This window comes from Bos indicus x Bos taurus, chromosome 1 (assembly GCF_003369695.1).
Source record: "Bos indicus x Bos taurus breed Angus x Brahman F1 hybrid chromosome 1, Bos_hybrid_MaternalHap_v2.0, whole genome shotgun sequence".
Taxonomy (NCBI): Eukaryota; Metazoa; Chordata; class Mammalia; order Artiodactyla; family Bovidae; genus Bos; species Bos indicus x Bos taurus.
The window spans coordinates 95,049,775-95,070,867 of NC_040076.1; the positions used below are offsets into that span (position 1 = coordinate 95,049,775).

Consider the following 21,093-nt stretch of genomic DNA (forward strand, 5'->3'; position numbering starts at 1 on the left):
AGACCTAACCATAAGAGAAGAAGAAACTAGGCAAAGGAGGGGAGGGATGATTTTGAGTAGCAAAGCAGTTGTCACTTAGATTTAAGCCCTGCTGGGCTGAGTCCCATAGAGAAAAAGTAGGGCTATCAGAAATAAAAACCAAGAACAGCTTTACTTACAAACACAGTGCTGAGGCAAGAGCCAAGCTAGCTGGCTGCACAGTGGTAAGAGCGATGAAACTTTCTTGTCTGCTTCTCGACACAACGCTCTGAAGCTTTAAACCTTTGACTCAAAGATCTTTATTGCCTTCACTATTGCAAAATACAGTAGGACTTCAGATATGGTGGCTTGCAATGGTTGTCTAGCAGGCGGTGGCACAGTAGGAAATGCAACTAGCAGAGGCAGACCACACAGAACACACCCAGGGACGTTTGTAAGTGCTTGAGAAGTGCAGGAAGCTGACGTCCTACAGAAATATCCCCTGGAAGGTAAGGTAGGAGCCCATGGAATTTAGATTTGATCTTTAATGTGACTCTATTACTGTCCTCAAGCTGTGGAAGCCTGGGGAAACATGAATTAAATAAAATCCTGAGATCTCTGCTGGGGCAGAAGTAAGGAATGCCTGAATTGGAATTAAAGAACAACATGACTATATAGTTTTCTTTCTATCAAAACTGGACATTTGGTTGGAAAATATATTTAGACTACAATCTGGCCACAAGTAATATATTCTTTTACATGTTCTGACTGAATAAAAAGCAAATCCAAGATGTCAACTGGTGACCTAGCATCTCCAAAAAACTTGTAAAGCAAATTAATTACAGAATTTATAGTTACAAGCACATTTTCCCAGGTTCTTCTGGTTTCATGTTTTTTGCTTTTAAATCTTGTTAACTTCTAATATACTTATGACGTGGATTTGTTCCTAATGCAGAACACATTTTAATATTCTTGTTTTTGGCAAGATTTTACACAAACATGTTACTTCCAGAAAGTGACTTAATAAGAAATGTTAATAGAAGCACCTTTATAGTGTTCATAGGCATTTAGTCTTTAATAATATGTGGAAATCAGATTTTTTAAATCCTATAATTGTTAAACTTAACACATTAAGAAACTTAACTTTAATTCTTTATAGTAAATAAGCATTATAGAAGGGCATAGGCAATAAAAAAGTGGATATTTAAAATTTTTTTAATTACATAAAAATAGTGTTCTAATTATAAAATATTTAGAAGAGTTGAGACACTTTACTAAGAAAACAAACCACGAGCCCCATCACCTCAATCTGCTGAAGATGACCACTGTTACAATTTTTTGTATTTTCCTATACATGTTATATATAATATAGTAAAAAGGGGTTAATATGGCACGGTAGTTTTTATATCCTTTTATATTTTTCACCAACTATGTTTTCTTAGCTCATTTCTCTATCGTTTGGAAAGTTCAATTATATTTTTTTCCATTAGTGATTACCTTTTTGTTATTAAAATTTTAAATATTTTTATCTCTGTTTATCAAGGTTAAGAATATAGCTATTAATTACCATCTGTGTTAAATGAAAAACCTGTTAGGCTTTTACTTTCCTTATTCTCTCCCCACTTCACAATTTTGATTGATGTAATCTGGAATTTAGATCTAAATTATTGTTGCTATTTCACATTATCAACTTTGAAGACTTTTGAAATTTGTCTTGTACAATAAATATATTGATGACAGTTTTTAAGATGTTAATCTAGGTTTAAAGAGTTTCCTTTGCTTTCTATCATCTTTTTTATTGTGGCGCTTTCATTCTGTTTATCTTTCTCTATTCTTAGGTTGATTGGTTTGTATCTCTAAACTGTGAGTATAGTACCTTCAGAAAACTGGCTTGTAGGAGAGTATTAGTCTTTCCTACAAATGACCTCTTGACCAAGTACAACATTCTTTTCCTTCCAACCTTGGGAGCCAGTCTTCATTTACTGATGGTCTTTGGTTCTCCAGGGGAAAAGTCAATGATTTCCCTTCCCTTGGGGCAGTGGTTCTCAACCCTAGCTGCACATTCAAATCACTGGGTGAGATTTTTAAAATATCAATGCCAAAGCTCCTTCCAGAATAATTAAATCAGACTGCTTAAAGATGAAGCCCAAACACTGGTATTTTTTAAAGGCTCACCCATGACTTTAATACATAGCTGTTGTTGAGAACCACTGCTTAAGAAATAAGCTATTTTTTTCTTGCCTGGATGCTTGTACAGGTTCTCTCCTTCTCCTTAAATCTTGTAACATTCAACATGATATATCAAGGTGACTATGCCTCTTCTTTACTGCCTCATAAACTTCAGTTCTACAAACTCAGCAATTTCCCCCTATTATTCCTTTGATTATTGCTTCCAACACATTCATTCTATTTTCTCCTTTTTGTATTCTTAGGACATGTTGACTAGATTTCCTGCATCTCTCCCTTATATTTTCCTTATTTTCTCTCATTTTATCGCTGGGTCCTTATGATGTCAGTACATATTTCATATTTCTCTTTGGTATTTGACTTGCCATCTATTGCCTTTAACAATATTTGTAATTCTGTGGTTTTATTTTTCTTTTTTTTTTTTGATTTTTTTTAAATTTTATTTTATTTTTAAACTTTACATAATTGTATTAGTTTTGCCAAATATCAAAATGAATCCGCCACAGGTATACATGTGTTCCCCATCCTGAACCCTCCTCCCTCCTCCCTCCCCATACCATCCCTCTGGGTCGTCCCAGTGCACTAGCCCCAAGCATCCAGTATCGTGTATCGAACCTGGACTGGCAACTCGTTTCTTACATGATATTTTACATGTTTCAATGTCATTCTCCCAAATCTTCCCACCCTCTCCCTCTCCCACAGAGTCCATAAGACTGTTCTATACATCAGTGTCTCTTTTGCTGTCTCGTACACCGGGTTATTGTTACCATCTTTCTAAATTCCATACATATGCGTTAGTATACTGTATTTATGTTTTTCCTTCTGGCTTACTTCACTCTGTATAATAGGCTCCAGTTTCATCCACCTCATCAAACACATGAAAAGATGCTCAACATCACTCATTATCAGAGAAATGCAAATCAAAACCACTATGAGGCACCATTTCACACCAATCAGAATGGCTGCGATCCAAAAGTCTACAAATAATAAATGCTGGAGAGGGTGTGGAGAAAAGGGAACCCTCTTACACTGTTGGTGGGAATGCAAACTAGTACAGCCACTATGGAGAACAGTGTGGAGAGTCCTTAAAAAACTGGAAACATAACTGCCTTATGATCCAGCTATCCCACTGCTGGGCATACACACTGAGGAAACCAGAAGGGAAAGAGACACGTGTACCCCAATGTTCATTGCAGCACTGTTTATAATAGCCAGGACATGGAAGCAACCTAGATGTCCATCAGCAGATGAATGGATAAGAAAGCTATGGTACATATACACAATGGAGTATTTTTCATTTCTATACAATCTGCCTGAACCACTGTTAGCAAAAACCTGGCTAAGTCAGTTTGGCAAGAACTCTCCCCGCCCCTTCCACATCTAATCCTGCTCCATATCCGACAGGGCTCCTCGTTCTCCATCACCTCCCTGGTGGTAACTGATGATCCTGACCGGTGCTCAGCGACTCCTGTTAGGTCCATGCAGCCAGAATACCCCTTTACCCCTGATGTTCCTTCTTAGTTGTTTTAGTCCATCCACTGACCTCCATCCTGCTCTTTTGACCATAAATCCCCACTTTTACTTATTGTATTCAGACTTCAACCCTATCTCTTTCCTCCACCTCAAAACCCCATTGAAGTAGTCTCCCTGAATAAAGTCTACAGTTGGTACTGGTTCTGGGTCTTTTGGGGAGTCACAGACTCTTTTAAGAACTTGTGCAAGTTGACTCCTAGTCCCAGAAAAATGGCCACATCATAAAATTTGCATGCTACTTCACAGACCAACTCTTCCAGTCTCTGTGATCCCTGCATGAAGGCTCATGAACACTATGATAGACTCCTGGTCTAAATGAAGTTCTATCTTGTTCAGTACTTTATAATTAAACAAAAGGTGAGAGAGATTGGCTCAGAAATTAGTGTGTATTCCTGTACACCTGTGGCATCCATATGAAAAGATGGTGCTTTCACTGTTCTGACTTGGTTTGATGAAACCTCTTTAAGTTAAACGGTTTTAGTGGTGTCAGTCCACTCTAAAGGAGATCAGTCCTGGGTGTTCTTTGGAAGGATTGATGCTAAAGCTGAAACTCCAATACTTTGGCCACCTCATGCGAAGAATTGACTCATTGGAAAAGACTCTGATGCTGGGAGGGATTGGGGGGCAGGAGGAGAAGGGGACAACAGAGGATGAGATGGCTGGATGGCATCACCAGCCCGATGGACGTGAGTCTGGGTGAATTCCGGGAGTTGGCGATGGACAAGGGAGGCCTGGCGTGCTGCGATTCATGTAAAGAGTCAGACACGACTAAGCGACTGAACTGAACTGAAGAGGGTCACTTATTATCCAGTCTTTCATTCTTGCCTTTTAGGTGTAATCAGCTGTATAATAGGTAGCAGAAAGCATGTGGATTTTCTAGCAAGTGCTCACATATCCCCATCTTCTAAGTTTTACTTAGAAATTTAAAATACAATGATTCTATCAAGAAAGGGAGTGTCATTCTTTTTAATACAAGTATAGAACCTCCACATCTCAATCCTGATAAATTACCAAGGTTATTTGTTCTTTCTGCCCTCTTACCCTTTTCACTCCAAAGATAATATTTAGCTTTCGAATATATATCAGAGAAATAATTATTTTCCTTCCTTTGTGGGAAAATATTTTTTCTGCCTGGATTTCACCTCTATTTTACTTTGAAATTCAGACTTTGATCAGGTTATGTCTAGATGTAGATTTCTATTCATTTTATTTATTTTCCTGGTACTTAAGAAATTATGCTGATCTGCAGGTTAAAATTTACCTTCAGCTTATAAACGTTTCCTTTGTTGTGGTCTTAAATGTTGTTCCTCTTCTATTTGTTCAGAAAAGCTCCGTGATCCACACAATGACTCTTCACTGTTCATGTATCACATCTCTTATCTCTCCAAATGCCCACCTTCCTTATCTGTTTTCCCTATCTTATTCACTAGGGGAAAATTCATCAAGTTTATCAACTGTATTAATGATTCATTTTCTACATTATCAGTTCTGCTCCCCACTGTTTCTAATCAAGTACAAAATCTCACAGTAGAGTAATTACCTTTAAAATGCTCTATCTCTCAACTAACTCCCTCCTCAACTCTGTTCAGTTTATATTTTATTTCCAAATATATGTATATTTTTTAAATTAGCATCATTGTACAGATGCATCTAAAAATTTCTATTCCTAAACTATAAATTTATATATATATGTATATATATAAAACTATGTCTGCCTTTTCTCTACCTTTTGCATGCAGTGTTTTCTTTCCTTTATACTACAAATTCTTTGTGGGGTTACAGTACAATAGGCTAGTTGTTCCCCAATATCTATTTTCCCTTTGTCCCTAGTATGATAGTAGAACTCTTGTTTTTTGGCTGGTTTCCTGGCACCTGAAATAAAACCTACACATCCCAGACTCCTTTGTAGCTGGGTGTGCTCATAAAACTAAGTTCTGTGTGGGGGTTAGGTGGAAGTGCTCTGTGTAACTTCTGGGAAGTGTCTCTAAATGCAAGGGAGAGTGTCCTTCGTCATCTTTTCCTGTGGCTGGAATACAGATAAAATGACTATAGCTCTTGGACAGGAGGTAAAAACCATCAGCCAAGAACGGCAGAACAGCAAGATAAAAGGCACCCATTGAGTAGCACCAAATCAGGCCTGGACTGTCTACCTCTGGACTTTTTTTTAGGTAATAGTGAAACAAATTTTATCTTATTTAAGTTACTATTATTTTGTAACCGTCACAGCCAAACTTAGTCCTACCTGATATGGGAGTTTTCTGATATTTAAACAATGAGTTTTCTTTAGTTATCTCCTCCAGAAATCAGGTGAGGAGGTTTTTTGTTTTTTTCTTAAGTCTTAACTCTTTCTTAAAAACACTTTTAGGAACCTCTTAAATCTTAAAAGAAGGCATGTGACTAGTTCTTTAATCAAACAACTTCAGCGATTAGGGCCATGTGTAATCTTGGAAGGATTCCCTTCCTTGTTTAACAGAAATATAACTTACATATCATACACTTATGTAAATATATATGTAAAAATGTACTTACTTACAGAACACTGTGCAGATCTAAAACTAGAGTACTTTCTACTAGCCATCAGGCTTCTTCCTGCCCTCTCTGAGTCACAACCCCCTGCTCTTCTGACTATACCTGCAGTCTAGATTTGATGACTTTGGACTCCACACAAGAGCAGCTGTCCCTCTGACAGCCATGGAGGTATGTTACTCAGATCTCCCGTCAAGAGAGCACCTGTCACAAGGAGTACAATTAGTTGACAGTCTCCAGATGTGAGTGCCTCAGCTTCTGAGTCAAGATCATGCTCTTTCTGGATAGTGAGAGTTGATGACTGAACATGGTGGTACAAGAGTATAACATTTCTGGCTGTGAGGCAACCTTCTATGGGTAATCTTTGTGTTGAAGCTCCTCTTTGAGCTGGCCAAGATTTCCCCAGAACTACACTACTGCCTCAGGCTCTTTCTGCCCTTTCTTCCCTTCCTTCATTATATGTCAGGGGTGAAGGCTTTCTCCATCCACTCCTATTCCCAGCAAATCTGCACTTCTAATTCAATCTTGGCATCTGCTCCTCAATGAACCCAGCCATCATTCTACTCTTTTAAGTCTGTTTTCTTTTGCTTAACATTATGTTCAGACCAATCCATTTTTTTTTGCATATTGCAGTAGTTTTTCTTTTCATTTTTTGCATGGATGTGAATATTCTAAAATATATACACTTTTGACTTCATAAATAAAGCTGCTTGCTGTGACCACCCTTGCACATGTATTTTGATAGATACAAGTACTTATTTATGTAAGGTATACATCTAAAATTGGAATTCTGGGCCATAGGGTATATATATGTTTTTAGTAGACATTGTTAAACATTTTTCTAAATTAATTTTTTTAAATCAGTTTATATTCCTACTAACAATTTATATTCCTACTAACAATTTATGAGAGTTCCATAAAGCTCTACATCTTTGCCAACACTTTGTATTGTTAGCTACTTGCTTTTTCCTCTAATTAATAATGTTTACACTTATTGTTTATTGATCTATCAACTTATCTAAAGTGATTGTTAAAGTATTTTATCCATTTTTAGTTTGTTTTTCAGTTTTACTCTTTTATTTGATCTTATTCTTTGCATAGTCTGAATATGAGTTTTTTATCAGTTAACATCTATTGCACATACCTTCTACCAGTCTGAAGTTTGCCTTGTTTCTCTCTTAATGTCATCTTTTAATAAATATAAATTATTTGTTTTAATAAAGTTCAAATTTTCAATCTTTTATTTTCAGGTTAGAGTTTTGGTATCCTATTTAAGAAACTTCCTCAAACAAAAGTCATGAAGATGTCGTGTTTTCCTCGAGAAGCTTTATGGGTTCACTTTTCATGTTTAAGTCAATGCTCTGTCTCACATTAATCCTTATGTGTTGCGTGAAAAGAAAGTGAAAGTTGCTCAGTCATGTCTGACTCTTTTCGACCCCATGGATTATACAGTTCATGGAATTCTCCAGGCCAGAATACTGAAGTGGGTAGCCTTTCCTTTCTCCAGGGGATCTTTCCAACCCAGGGATCAAACCCAGGACTCCCACACTGCAGGCGGATTCTTTACCAACTGAGCCACAAGGGAATCCCAAGAATACTGGAGTGGGTAGCCTATCCCTTCTCCAGGGGATCTTCCCAACCCAGGAATCGAATTGGGGTCTCCTGAGTTGCAGGTGGATTCTTTACCAACTGAGCTATCAGGGAAGCCCTGATATGTGTTGTGTGAAGGCGAGGTCAAAATTTGGGGGGAAAAGCCATCTAAACTTCAATTTATAAAGCCTTTTTTTTTTAATTTTGTGAAAGAGCTGTGCTATTTGACAGACTTGGTGGTGTAATTCATATCTAGGGTTTCTGTGGACACCACCCCCTTCTCCAAGCTCACTGCTTGTGTGTGATACAGTTGTCCAGGCCAAGACCTCTAGCCAGGTACATCAGCAAAGAACGCTACAGCTAGTGACAGACTGCTGCTTGAGGGAGCCACTTAGGCCTCTCCTTCACACCCAGTTCCACAGAGGCAGTGAAGATCTCCAGAGCTTGGGGAAACTATCCAACAATATAATTATTGCCACTGTGCATGGGCTCTCTGCTTGAAACATTTACCATTATTTGCTACCCTGCTACCTTCAAACTCATTCAATTTTTAAGAGCCAAAAGAATCACTGATGGGTCCTGCAGTCAGCCTCCAGGGCCTCATCTCCCCAGGTCAAGCTGCTCATTGGTGACTGGCAGATAGGCCCTGGATGGCCTTTAATCTAGTCCCAACTGCACAGGATTTAGAAGAAATTCTTTGAAGTTTCTGGCATTTGTCTGGTTTCCTTCCCTAGCTTCCAGTACTGATTTAGGGTTTTACATATTTTAAAATTTTCTAGGTCATTTTGGATGGGACTGGGAGGCAGGTGGTTCAAATATGTGCTCTCAGCCTCCCCTATTTCCTCTGAAATATAGTAATATGTCTTTCACTTTTAGCCTTGTGGGGATTGTGGAAAAAATTCTGTATGTCATGCCGCAGTCCATGGGGTCTCAAAGAATCAGAAACAACTGAGTGACTGAACTGAACTGAGGAGAAAATAGCATGTATTATTAATAGTAAAGTATTTAATAGGGGCTTCCCAGGTGGCACTAGTGGTAAAGAACCTGTCTGCCAACGAGGAGATTAAGAGACATGGGTTCGATCCCTGGGTTGAGAATGTCCCCTAGAGGAGGGGATGGCAACTCACTCCAGTATTCTTGCCTGGAGAATCCCATGGACAGAGGAGCCTGGCCAACTATACTTCCATAGGGTCTCACAGAGTCGGACACAACTGAAGTGACTTACCCCACATTTATTAATATTGGCAATATGTATTCATTTATTCACATCTGTTTATTATATATTTCACTCCAGTCTTTTCTTTTTGCTGGGCATTTTCTGAAATATAATTGGGATCTTGTTGTATATCAAATTTTATATTATCTATAAGACTTTTTATTGTACTATGGGTATTTCTCCATGTTATTGATAATTTTTATTTTATATATGTGTTATAATCCAATATTTATTTGTTATATGTGTGTGCATATCTGTATTTGTTTACATAGACAAAGGAAAGAAGGCAATGGCACCCCACTCCAGTACTCTTGCCTGGAAAATCCCATGGATGGAGGAGCCTGGTAGGCTGCAGTCCATGGGGTCGCTAAGAGTCGGACACAACTAAGCGACTTCACTTTCACTTTTCACTTTCATGCATTGGAGAAGGAAATGGCAACCCACTCCAGTGTTCTTGCCTGGAGAATTCCAGGGATGGGGGAGCCTGGTGGGCTGCCATCTATGGGGTCGCAGAGTCGGACACGACTGAAGCGACTTAGCAGCAGCAGCAGCAGACAAAGGAAAAACTGGAAAGACAAACACTAGACTAAATGGTTAAGGGTGTGGATCTTATGTAGAAGAGGAAGAATATAACTCTACTTCATAAACTTCAATATTGTTTAAATCGTTACCACAAAATACTTTTTAAAATAAAAGTTATTTTTTTCTCAAATTTCTTAATTCAATGAATATATCATATTTTATTACCCATTTTATTATGTTGCTATTTAGGTGGTTTCTATTCTTCTTATAATGTAAATGGCTTTGTTCCTAAAGCTTCATACATACATAACCCTTAGGATTTATTCCTAGAAGTAGAATTACTCCATAAGAACACTTTACAAGCCTAATACTTAATAATTTACCAAAATATTGTTTCACTTTCTACTTAACAAGTAGAACATAAAATTACTCTGTTTAAGTTATAATTAGGTTTGGCAGTTTAAAAAACTAACAATGGCGTTAAAAAAAAAAGTCACTGTAATAGTCACTTCAAAAATATTAAAACTTAAAATATGCCCCCAAATTAAATTTGCCCTAATAGCAGCTGAAATACCTAAGGTTAACAAAATATTTCATATGTAAGACCCAGAAAACCCTTTATTTTGTTAAGCCCAGAGGTAGGAATATAGGATGATATGGTGAATCATGAAATCATTAGGCATTCAGTTGCTCTGTATGTTTCACTGGGGCTTCACATGGGGGTCATAATAATTGCTGGAGCTCTAGCCGCATGCATCCCCATTCCAGACAGCATGAAAGACAAAGGGAGACACTGAAAGAGGGATAATTACTATTTTCCAAAGGGACCCTATTTAGAAGTCCAGCAATGATTTCAATGGCTTTATCTTAGCCATACGATAGATAGACATTAAACAAATAATAGAGCTGTGCTCAGTTGTGTCTGACTCTTGCAACTCCATGGACTGTAGCCTACCAGGCTCTTCTGTCCATGGAATTTTCCAGGCAAGAATACTGGAGTGGGTTGCCATTTCCTACTCCAGGGGAATCTTTCTGACCCAGAGATCCACCCGTGTCTCTTATGGCTCCTGCATTGTCAGGCGGATACTTTACCGGGGCACCACCTGGGAAGCCCGTCTTAGCCATAAGGCCACAGTTAACTACAACCGAAAAATATATCCTTCTGTTAGAGCACATTACTGCCTCGAAATCAGGATTATGCTACTGAGTAAAAAGTGGAGATGGACAATGTATAGAAAATTGGCAGGCTCTACTGTACCACTATATCTTGTCCCTTCAGTCAAAAAGAGACATTTGCTCTGATCAACCTGAAACCTTGAATAGAGCATGTTATACCCCATAGCCCTGTTCAGTGTTACTATGAGGAACTGAGTGTTGAGGCAGTAAAGGAAAACATGGCCTTCCAGTCCACCCCCTCCTCTAAAGCCAGCAAGGCAGTGGCAGCATGCATGATTTAGTGTGGGCTGGGGGAGATAGTTGTCCAGGAGCTTGAGACAGTGCCAAGCACCAGAGAGCAGCGAGAGCACCACAGCATGGTTTGGAGGAGTACTGAAGAGCATGGTGAAGAGGCAGGCTGCAGTGTGCACTGACACTAATCTGATTTGAGGTTCAAACTCTGTGTCACCAAACGTACAACTGAAACTGTCCCTGAAGGAAAAGAAGACCTCATCCTGTTCTTACAAGAATGGAGGAGAGCCAATAGGCATATGTGTGGATCAAATCAGGAACTCCTCCCCCATCCCACTCCCCACCCCAAACACATACACAAACAAGCATTTTTAAGCCATCAGGGTACCAAATTATTGTTTTCCCTACAATCTGTGACTTTTGTTGGGTCTCTCTGTGCTCTTCCACTCTCCTTTCACCTTGTTCTCCCTGCTATTTTGCCCCTTACCCCCTTATTAGGCCAACTTGTGTACTCTCTTTATTACAGTATCATTTATTTTTACCCTAAGAAGAATGTAATTTTGATAGGAAAGAGAGTTCTCATTTGACAGTCAAATGATATAATTTTGTGACTATTTAAAGCAAGTCATTTAACCTCTCTGAACCTTAATTCCCACATCTGTGAAACTGATGACTACTTACATATTTCCCAGGCTTGCTGAGTAAAGCAATTATAAAACACTCAGCAATGTAAAAAAAAAAAAAAAAAACATATATATATACACACACACACACACACACACACACACAAAGCTTCATTCGTTAGTCTGTTTTCCACACTTCAGAACTTTGCTGTAAAGAAAACTACCGATTCTTGCTTTGAGCACTATGGGAACTGCAGACTGGGGGATCCTAGGAAAGATCCCAACACAGAACTAGCCCTGGAGAGGACACAGTTTTGGAGACTTTGCTGGTCTCACAAGAAGGGTGGAAGTCTACAAAAACTTGTTTCTTCTAAGAAAGGAAGACAAGAAAATGAGGGAATAAGAGCCGTGGCTTGGAGGATCGGACCACTGGGAGGACAGGGTGGCAGATGATCTATCTGGAAACATATTTGAGCTGGCCTCAGCGTAGGGAAGGAGAGCCTGTGATGTTGTGCTGAGACAAGAGCCTAAACAGGATCAAATGACTTGCAATAACCTTAGAACCCATTTCCTGTATGAGGAATAACCATGTAAGGCCAAACCCTTATAACCGGTTAAGCCACCTAAACTTACAAGGCTAAATGAAAAAAGTTGAAATCAAATCTGTACATCTATGATCACAGTTTCATGTACTGGGGATTTTTATCATTTTTATTATTTTTTTCTATATTCCTAGTTTTCTATAATTAGTATATTTTTATATAATCAGAAAAAATGAATTAAAAACCATTTTATATTGGAAGCAATAATAACCTCAATATAGAATTGGTAATATAATTATGGTAATTTAAGAATTATTTAAAAAGATAAAGTACATAAAAAACAATATAAAATTTGACAATGCTATACTAAACATAACAAAAAAAGCAAATGCAGTATAATTAAAACTAAAGCAAAATAGAAGGGATTATACAAAAACATGAAAATTTTTTGTCACCAGCAAAGACCATTAATAATTCCGAGGGAATCATAACAGAATCCGCGTAATAAAATAAAGCCTAACCTTCTTGTCCTTTGTGATTAATCTAGTTTCGCTTGCTCAAAGGGTGTTCCATGCAGTGGCCTCAAACAGGCACTTCAGACCAGAGCTCCTCCTGAAAAATGGCTGCGCCTGACGCAGCTCGCGCAGTGTGCAGAGACGCTGCGAACGACAGCTTAATCCAAGATGGCGGCAGCTGGCCATGCGCAGAGAGGCTGCAACCCGCACTGCGATCTGAGCGAAATCCAGGAGCAGCAGAGCTGCGCCCCTCCCCAAGAACTCTCCCGAGAACATCCCTGCAAGAAGATCTCTGTAAAGCAGCCACACCCACTAGGGTGAGCGCTCCTATCTCTCTACGCTGTAATCAAAGTGAGAAACTTCTCTTTGCATCTGAGCCAAACTCAGTCCCATTCTATTGGCTCAAACAACACTGGAGAGAAGAATCCTTGTTGGGGACCCATGTGGAAAGGTTTGGTAATATTTTCTGAAGGTCTTTTAAAAGTAAGAGCAATTTTAATTTTTTTTTCTAAATTTAAGCATTCGTCAGGATTGTTTTATTACTTTAAAACTTAAGTATGGTACAAATGATACAACCTTTTTTTTTTTTTGGTCAGGATTCCTGGGGACTGAGGGCAGCTAGCTATGAACAAAACTATAATAAACTATAACAAAACTATAAATCCAGAATAATATCACTCACCCAGCATGCTGTGACACTGGAGACGTGGGAGTTAGAAATAGCGTCTACCAAGAGGAAGGAGTTTGAGATCAAGGATGGAGGTGCAGGGGGTTCCCACTTTTTTTTTTTTTAATTCATAAGGATGAGATGGGCTTGTGTGATCTAGGAATGTGGGCTGTGTCTTATGAGGTTGGGAGTTTCATGTTCTCCCATGTATTTTCTTTTTGTAATCCCCAAGACTTTAATAAAATCGAGTTCAAACAAACTAGCCTCTTTTCTACTTAAGTAAAAAAGATCTCTGTGGCCATTCTTGGGGACAGCCATGATCCATGACTAGAGTATAACAGAAAGAGAAACTGCAAGATGACTCTCCTGGAAGTGGAGGCAGGCACTCTTGATTCAGCTTTTCCTGGGAGTATCCCCCTAAGTGAGGATCTGGAAGCTTCAGTGCTTTATTTTTGCTCTGGTTGCAGGCATTTGCCATCAGCTGTCAGGCAGCTTGGAGGCAGCTTTGGAGAACACAAAGCCAAGAGCCTCTGAACAGCATACCTGTGACTGTGGTCTGAAGTTGCTAACTGCAGCCACTAATTGACTAGCATTTCTTAGTGGTCTCCAGTTCTGTTCACTCTCAAAATGACACCCAAGCTGTTCAACCTCCTTTTCAAACCCCACTCCTGCATGATAAGGTGGAAGATTCTGTATCTCAATGTCATTCTCAGAGATGATTTTTTTCAACCCCAGAACCAATTGTTCTCTAAATTGCCACCTCCTAATTAGCTCTTTCATTCACCCCAAACTCCATTCCTCATCCCATTGCCTGACTTGCTTCATGATCTTTTCCAGATTGGGCTTCCCAGGTGGCGCTAGTGGTAAAGAATCCACCTGCCAATGCAGGAGACACAGGAGACTCAGGTTTGATCCCTGGGTCAGGAAGATCCCTTGGAGGAGGAAATGGCAACACACTCCAGTATTCTTGCCTGGAGAATCCCATGGACAGAGGAGCCTGATGGGCTACAGCTCATGGGGTCTCAAAGAGTTGGACACGACTGAGCACAATGCTCTTTTGATGCTTTACCTAGATTGTTGCAATAGCCTGGGAATTGGTTCCTCTGCTTCTGTTCCTAACAACCCCACCCCAAAACTACCAAGGTATTGTTTTTAAACAGATTTAGACATTTTATTACTCCCGTTACTCCCACTATTTCTCCATTAAAAACTCCCGTTATTTAAAAGAGACTTCTGTGTTTCTTCATTGATTACCAGATACAATCTAAATGTCTTGGTCTGAGATTTAAGATCTACATTTCCCATCTCATCGTTTACCACTAGCCCTGTGTTCTAGCTACACAGTATTTCTTAAAGGTCCTTCTTTCCTTAGCTTTTTTTTTTTTTTTCCTTTCCTTACTTTTCTCTCTCTCTCCTTTTTCTCTTATTTTTCTTAATTGAATTACAATTGATTCACAATGTTATTAGTTTCAGGTGTACAGCATAGTGATTCAGTATTTTATAGATTATATTCCACTAAAAGTTATTGCAAGATAATGGCTATAATTCTCTGTAGTATACAATATGTCCTTGTTGCTTATTTATTTTATGTGTGTGTTAGTTAGTCGTGTCTGACTCTTTGTGAACCCATGGACTGTAGCCCGCCAGGCTCCTCTGTCCATGGGGTTTTCCAGGCAAGAATACTGGAGTGGGTTGCCATTCCCTTCTCCAGGGGATCTTCCTGACCTAGGGATCTCCTACATTTCAGGCAGATTCTTTACCTTCTGAGCTACCAGGGAAGCCCTTTATTTTATACATACCCCTGATTTGCCCCTCTCCCCTTCAGTAACCACTGGTTTGTTTTCTATATTTGTGAGTTTGTTTCTGTTTTGGAAAAGCCACGCTGCCTGCCTTCCAGACGATTCGCTGCGGAGCATAAGCTCCCCAGCCAGGCCCCCTCACCCTTCCCCAAAATGCCGGTCTTCTGGCCACCTTGGGCCTGGGAAGGAAGACTGTGTTCCTGAATAGTCACAGCCCACACACACTTCAGGAAGTAAGAGCCCTGGGACTTCAGAAACTCAAGGGCAGGGCCCCCAGCCCAGCCTGCCCTGTTGTCACAGGGGTGTGCGAACCCAGAGCCTCCTGTCTCACTCATCTATACCTGTTTAGCATTCGCTCCAGAGAGGGTCCTCCTGCCCCCAACCTAGGTAAATGCAAGATCCACCTTTCCCACCAGGGCTGCCAAAACTGGTCTGCTTTCCCCACCAGAATGATGTTGTTATTGCGAACCAGGGAAACAGGGGAAAAGGTACAGTCTCTATCCTCACGGAGAAGGCGATGGCACCCCACTCCAGTACTCTTTCCTGGAAATCCCATGGACGGAGGAGCCTGGTAGGCTGCAGTCCATGGAGTCGCGAAGAGTCGGACACAACTGAGCGACTTCACTTTCTGTTTTGTATATGCATTCATTTATACTATTTCTCTTTTTTTATATTTATTTCTTAAAACAGCAAAAACAACAAACCTCAAAAACATAGGATATAAAAATGAAAGAAAAATTTGCAATTTCACAACACCAATACATAATTAGTTGTGTCATTTGATAGTATCTTATTATTTCTGTATGTGCATAATTTCAAGTTATAAATGTTTTTATTACCCCCCATTTGAAGATGAAAAAGCAAAGATTCAGAAAAATCATGACAAGCTTTCTCATTGTTTCTTCACAGATCTAATTTACAATTTTAATCACAAGTTAGAAGCTATGAAATTTAGTCCTGAAATGCAGAAGATAACTTTCTTCACTTTTCTCTGACTTAATATATCAATTTTGGTTTCTAATCCCATTCTTTGAGTGCAATGGAAACATAACTTCAGTCAATTTACCACACCTCTTTCCTTTTCCCTGGGGGGGGGGGGGTTGCTGCAAATCCTTAATGTCACCTAGCTACCTAGCATCTGCTTAGGTGTACATCACCTCGACTATTCCTTGAGCACCCATTGAATGCCAGCCGCTGAAGAGCCCTCCGTTGTAACAACACAGTGGGACTCATCTGATTCCAGGGCTCCCTCCTTACCATTTCTGAGCGTGGGGGGTTCATTGTTCAACCCTCACACCATGGCAGGGCTAGGGAACTCTGCAGGGCTCTCAACCATTTACCATGGCACCATTTCTTCCCTGGGGTCTTGCCTCCCCTCTGGAGCTCAGCCTGTAGAGCAAAGTCACTCCACAGCAGTGAATGCTTCTCCCCCAATTTCCTTTCCTAATTTTCTTCTTTTCTGCGCTCAAAAGGAACTAGACTCAGAAATCGGAAAAGATTCCTTTTCTCTGCCTGATGTTATCTCGACCTTTTCCTGAGATGAAGAAGGTCTAATCTGGTGTTAAATAGAGGGAAGGCAGAAAAGGAAATACTGGAGAAAACTGTTAATATTTTAAAAATACTTTTCTGACAAAATAGCATAGATAAAATTTTGTTTTCTCTTCTTTAAACTGACCACAAGCATACTGAATATTATCACATAGTTTTTAAAATTATAATTTTAATACTTGGATACTAATATATTGCTTAAATTCCATGAGGATGTGGCATCTGCTATGTTCTTTTGGTGATGAGGGACAGTTAAATTAGCTATAATGGGGCTGGCTTCACAGAAAGTGTGACAGGAGAGCGACTTTATATCAGAGATGATTTTAGGGTCCTTAGCAGATTCTTACTGTTGCTAGTACTAAGATATTAAAGATATGAACTTAAATTTCACACATTATATTTCGATTTCTATCCCTTTTTATATTGAACAAAGAGATTCTATAGTTGCAGGCTTCCCAAGAGCCTGATGCTTTGTAAAAGATTAACTTTGTACCCCATGTCCTAATGCAGTTTACAATTGTCTGACTCTTTGTGACCCCATGGACTATATCCTGACAGAATCCTCTGTCCATGGAATTCTCCAGGCAAGAATACTGGAGTGGGTAGCCATTCCCGTCTTCAGGGGATCTTTCCAACCCAGGGATGGAACCCCAGTCTCCAGAGTTGCAGACAGATTCTTTACTGTCTGAGCCACCAGGGAAGTCCCCCTTATGACTGCATACATAGCATCGAATAAAAGCCTTTTGGATACACAGAGAGCTAGAATAAATAAGTAAAAATCTCTGCTGTTTAAAACAATATAGTTTTCTGGCTGCGATGCAATATCTAGTACACTAGATTTCAAATCCAGTGGTTCACATTCAAATTTCCATGGCACTTTTATTTTGTTTGCTTTTTATAGGATACAGTGCAAAGCAACGTCATTTCTAGAATTCCTGTGTAGAATGACTTCAGATATAGCAACCTGGTTAAAAAGAGGGTGATGGGATTAAGCAAATTATCCTAAAGCAGGGCCTACATAGCAAACACAAGATTTTTCTTTTTTTTTTTAATCTGTGTATTTGGGCTGATGAAGATTGGATCTATGGGCCAGGACTAAAAATCCTACCCCCAGCCACTCAAGGGCACTGCCACTGATATTAGGTACAGCATGGGATATCTGACAGACCTTACTTGCTATATGATCTTGAGCAATATACTTAACTTCTCTAAGTGTTAATTTTCTCATTTAAAATATTGATAACCATTCCTAACTACTAAGGTTGTTGTAAGGGCTTCCTTGGTGGCTCAGACAGTAAAGAATCTGCCTGCAATGCAGGATACCCAGGTTCAATCCCTGGGTTGAGAAGATCCCCTGGAGAAGGGCATGGCTACCCACTCCAGTATTCTTGCCTGGAGGACTCCATGGACAGAGGAACTTGGCAGGATATAGTCCATGGGGTCACAAGACTCAGATGACTGAGTGACTAACGCTTTTATTTTCAAGAGTTACAGATAAAGTACCTGACACATAGTAGGCACCTCAGTAAAGGGTAGCTACTATTAGTATTATTATTGCCCATGAAAGGGTCTGTGAGCATAAACAGGATGACTATGGAGGAAAGATGAGGTTCAAGAAAATGAACACTAGTAACAAATCACTTAGCCTGTGATGTCTGACCTTTGGGGAAATTTAAAAGCTGATCATTGCTTGATTTCATGGTATTACCCTTCCCCAGGACCCCAAAGTATTATGTGACATGTTTATTTGTCTAAGTGATTTAGCTTCTTGAGACCTTAGATTTTGTAACACCCTCTGTGCTACTGAAGGTTGTATGGAGAGTTTCAAAATCAGGGTTTGAGATTTCCTTTAAAATATTAACAGAAAAGTAAACAAAGTGTCTTCTTCTTCCTAATATAACAGGATCTTCCCTTCCTAATATAAGATGTCATCTAATCGATGGCTGGCTTCATACCTAGGCTGACATTAGGATGTTATTTAACCGCCCTACCCCTGCCTTCCACCATGCTTCCTCCCCTCTCCACCACAAATAAGCACTGGAAGTTAAAAGCTGCAATTCCACTTCAAAGCAATGGTCCGGGTCCATAGATAGGACATTCCAAAGGGCTAAGCAGAGCCTGTGCTTGAAATAAGAAAAGAAGGAAAACTGAACGTGGGGGCTGGTAACCATAGCATTTGAGGAGTGGCTCTGGGAGAAGAGATCTTAGGGAAACTCTGAAGTGGGTATAGGAAGTGGTTGGACACAACCAAGGAGAAAAGGTACCTGAATATATTATTACCCAGCTCACCCTCTGGACACCCTTGGGGCAGCTGGCTTCACTTAGTATCCTCCTTCTCTCGGATGATCTCTCCAGAAACATTAACATCAACCCCTGTATAAATGTCAGTGATAAGTCGAGAATATTCTGGCTACCCTAGGAAATCAGGATTTCTCAGGAAATCTGAGTGCTTGGGCCAGGTCGGCTGTTAGTGTTTTGGGAGAGCTCCAGGAAATGATCTGTCTTGACTTCACTACCTTCATTTGCATTCTTTTGTTTAACAAATTTTTGTGTAGCATCAACCAGCCAGGTATAGTGAAAAATCCCAATGATAAAACAGAAATATGGTCTTTGATTTTATGATGTTTATTACATAGTGCATGTAGAGCAAAACCAAACAACTAAATGAAATAATATAAACGATGGTGGTCCACCAAAGTGGTTAGGAAGAAACATTCAGGTCAAAGCAGCATGATGAACAGAGCCCCTGAGGCTGGTGAGATAGGTGCCCATGAGTACTGGTGGCAGAGGGAGGTATGGGGAGAGCCAGAGAGATGAGGTTGAGGACACTGCCCCGGGGGCGATGTTGCAGGGACACCTAGGAGTGGGAAGGCCAGAATAGGAGTTTCACTTGAAGAACAGTGAGAAGCCCCTGGAGGATTTCAAGTAGAGATGAGATGATCCATGTATAATTTATGAATATTTCTGCATTCCTTACTGCCTATCCCCTCCAAGTAGTTATGGCCCAAGGTGGCTCAGCAGTAAAGTATCCACCTGCAGCACAGGAGGCACAGGACATAGGGGTTCAAACCCTGGATTAGGAAGATCCTCTGAAGGAGAAAATTGCAACCCATTCCAGTATTCATGCCTGGAAAATTCCACAGGCAGCAGAGCCCGATGGGCTACAGTCCATAGGGTTGCAAAAAACTTGGACACGACTGAGTGAACACACACACACAATCTCTTTCATATGAGAAAATACTCCAACCTAAAGAATAGCCCTTAGATTAGAAAATCACTTTCTAGGAAACTGCTGTCCCACTTCTCTCCCGTCTGCCTGGAATTTTACCCTCCCCATTGTAACAGATCCCCTCATCTGAAATTTCTTGGCATCTTCTGCAAGTCCCATATCAAGGAATATCACCTGTATCTTATTAACGTTGGATGAGCCACGTTCTAACTTGCTTTCAATTCCCTGTAAACCTAGAGTCACCTGACCGAAGCCTCTTGCCTTAGAATTCTAAACCATAATACTGCTTCTCTGTGAAATCATTTACTTTCCCATACAATTTGCTTGAGAACTATTTGATAAGTTTGTTGTCAAGAAAGAGAGAAGGAACCCAACAAACATTTGTGTTGTGTCCTGCATCTCCCACAAAGATAAAGCTATTCTTTCCAAATTATGGTCTCCAAAGACATCCTAAATCCTCCAGGCTTAAGTGTTTTAGGATATCCAGTGAGAACTCAGCAAACACCACATGGCAAAGAACCATAACCACAACGTCTGCTTCTAAGCAATATAACTCATGGGATCTGAGCAGAGAACTGGTCTTTCAAGACTCCATTTCTCACAGAAGTACATGTAATTTCTTCCTCATGCCTTAATTTAGCTTGGCAATATTTTGCAGTTCTTGTGCAGCTTTTGTGTTTTCCAGCTTGACATGGGTAAAGGAGAAGAGACGGCTCTAATACCTTTGGATTTTGTACGGATTGTTGGTGCCCAAAGCCAAACTTTTCCAGCAGCTGGTAAACAGCTTTAAAATTCAGGATCTCTTCTTTTGGCTCTCATTTGCCTGAAGAGCCATAAATGTCAGTCTTGTAACTTCCTCACAAACAAAGCCCATTGGTAAGTCAGTAAAAACAGGCGGGATGTATGCTCATGACGAGCATGTTAAGACATTTCATTACCTTCTTTTCCTGATGGCTGTGCAAGATCAGAGCCGAGAAAAGAGCCTGCACAGCTTACTGATGAACTGTGTTTTTAAAGCTTAGTTGAAAGATATACTTAGCATTCAACTGAAACATGCAAGTCAAATGAAAGGGCTATTTTCATCAGGTTTCCCTATAGTTTGAACAATTTGGAATAATTAGATTGGACCATTAGGCCAGAAATGAGTGCAATTACAATACATAGGCTGTCTTCTAAGGATGGTTATATTTATTGAGTAGGGACTGAAAAGCAGAATGTCTTTTCTTGCCTT

The 21,093-nt window shown here is 39.8% G+C and overlaps 2 long non-coding RNA genes across 3 annotated transcripts in view; one reads left to right on the top strand and one right to left on the bottom strand.

Moving 5' to 3' along the window:
- Positions 1 to 12,682, bottom strand: part of LOC113892313 — a 32,143-nt gene extending 19,461 nt beyond the window's left edge. The window contains exon 1 of one of the 2 annotated variants that reach the window (XR_003511023.1): positions 12,626 to 12,682. This is a non-coding gene — a long non-coding RNA (uncharacterized LOC113892313). Of the gene's footprint in view, positions 1 to 158; positions 265 to 12,625 lie in introns of those variants that run through there. The other variant, XR_003511022.1, reaches the window with a different exon arrangement.
- Positions 283 to 13,545, top strand: LOC113892320. The gene is made up of 2 exons (XR_003511025.1): positions 283 to 467; positions 12,668 to 13,545. It is a non-coding gene; the product is annotated as an uncharacterized LOC113892320 (long non-coding RNA).
- Positions 13,546 to 21,093: the final 7,548 nt, after the last annotated feature.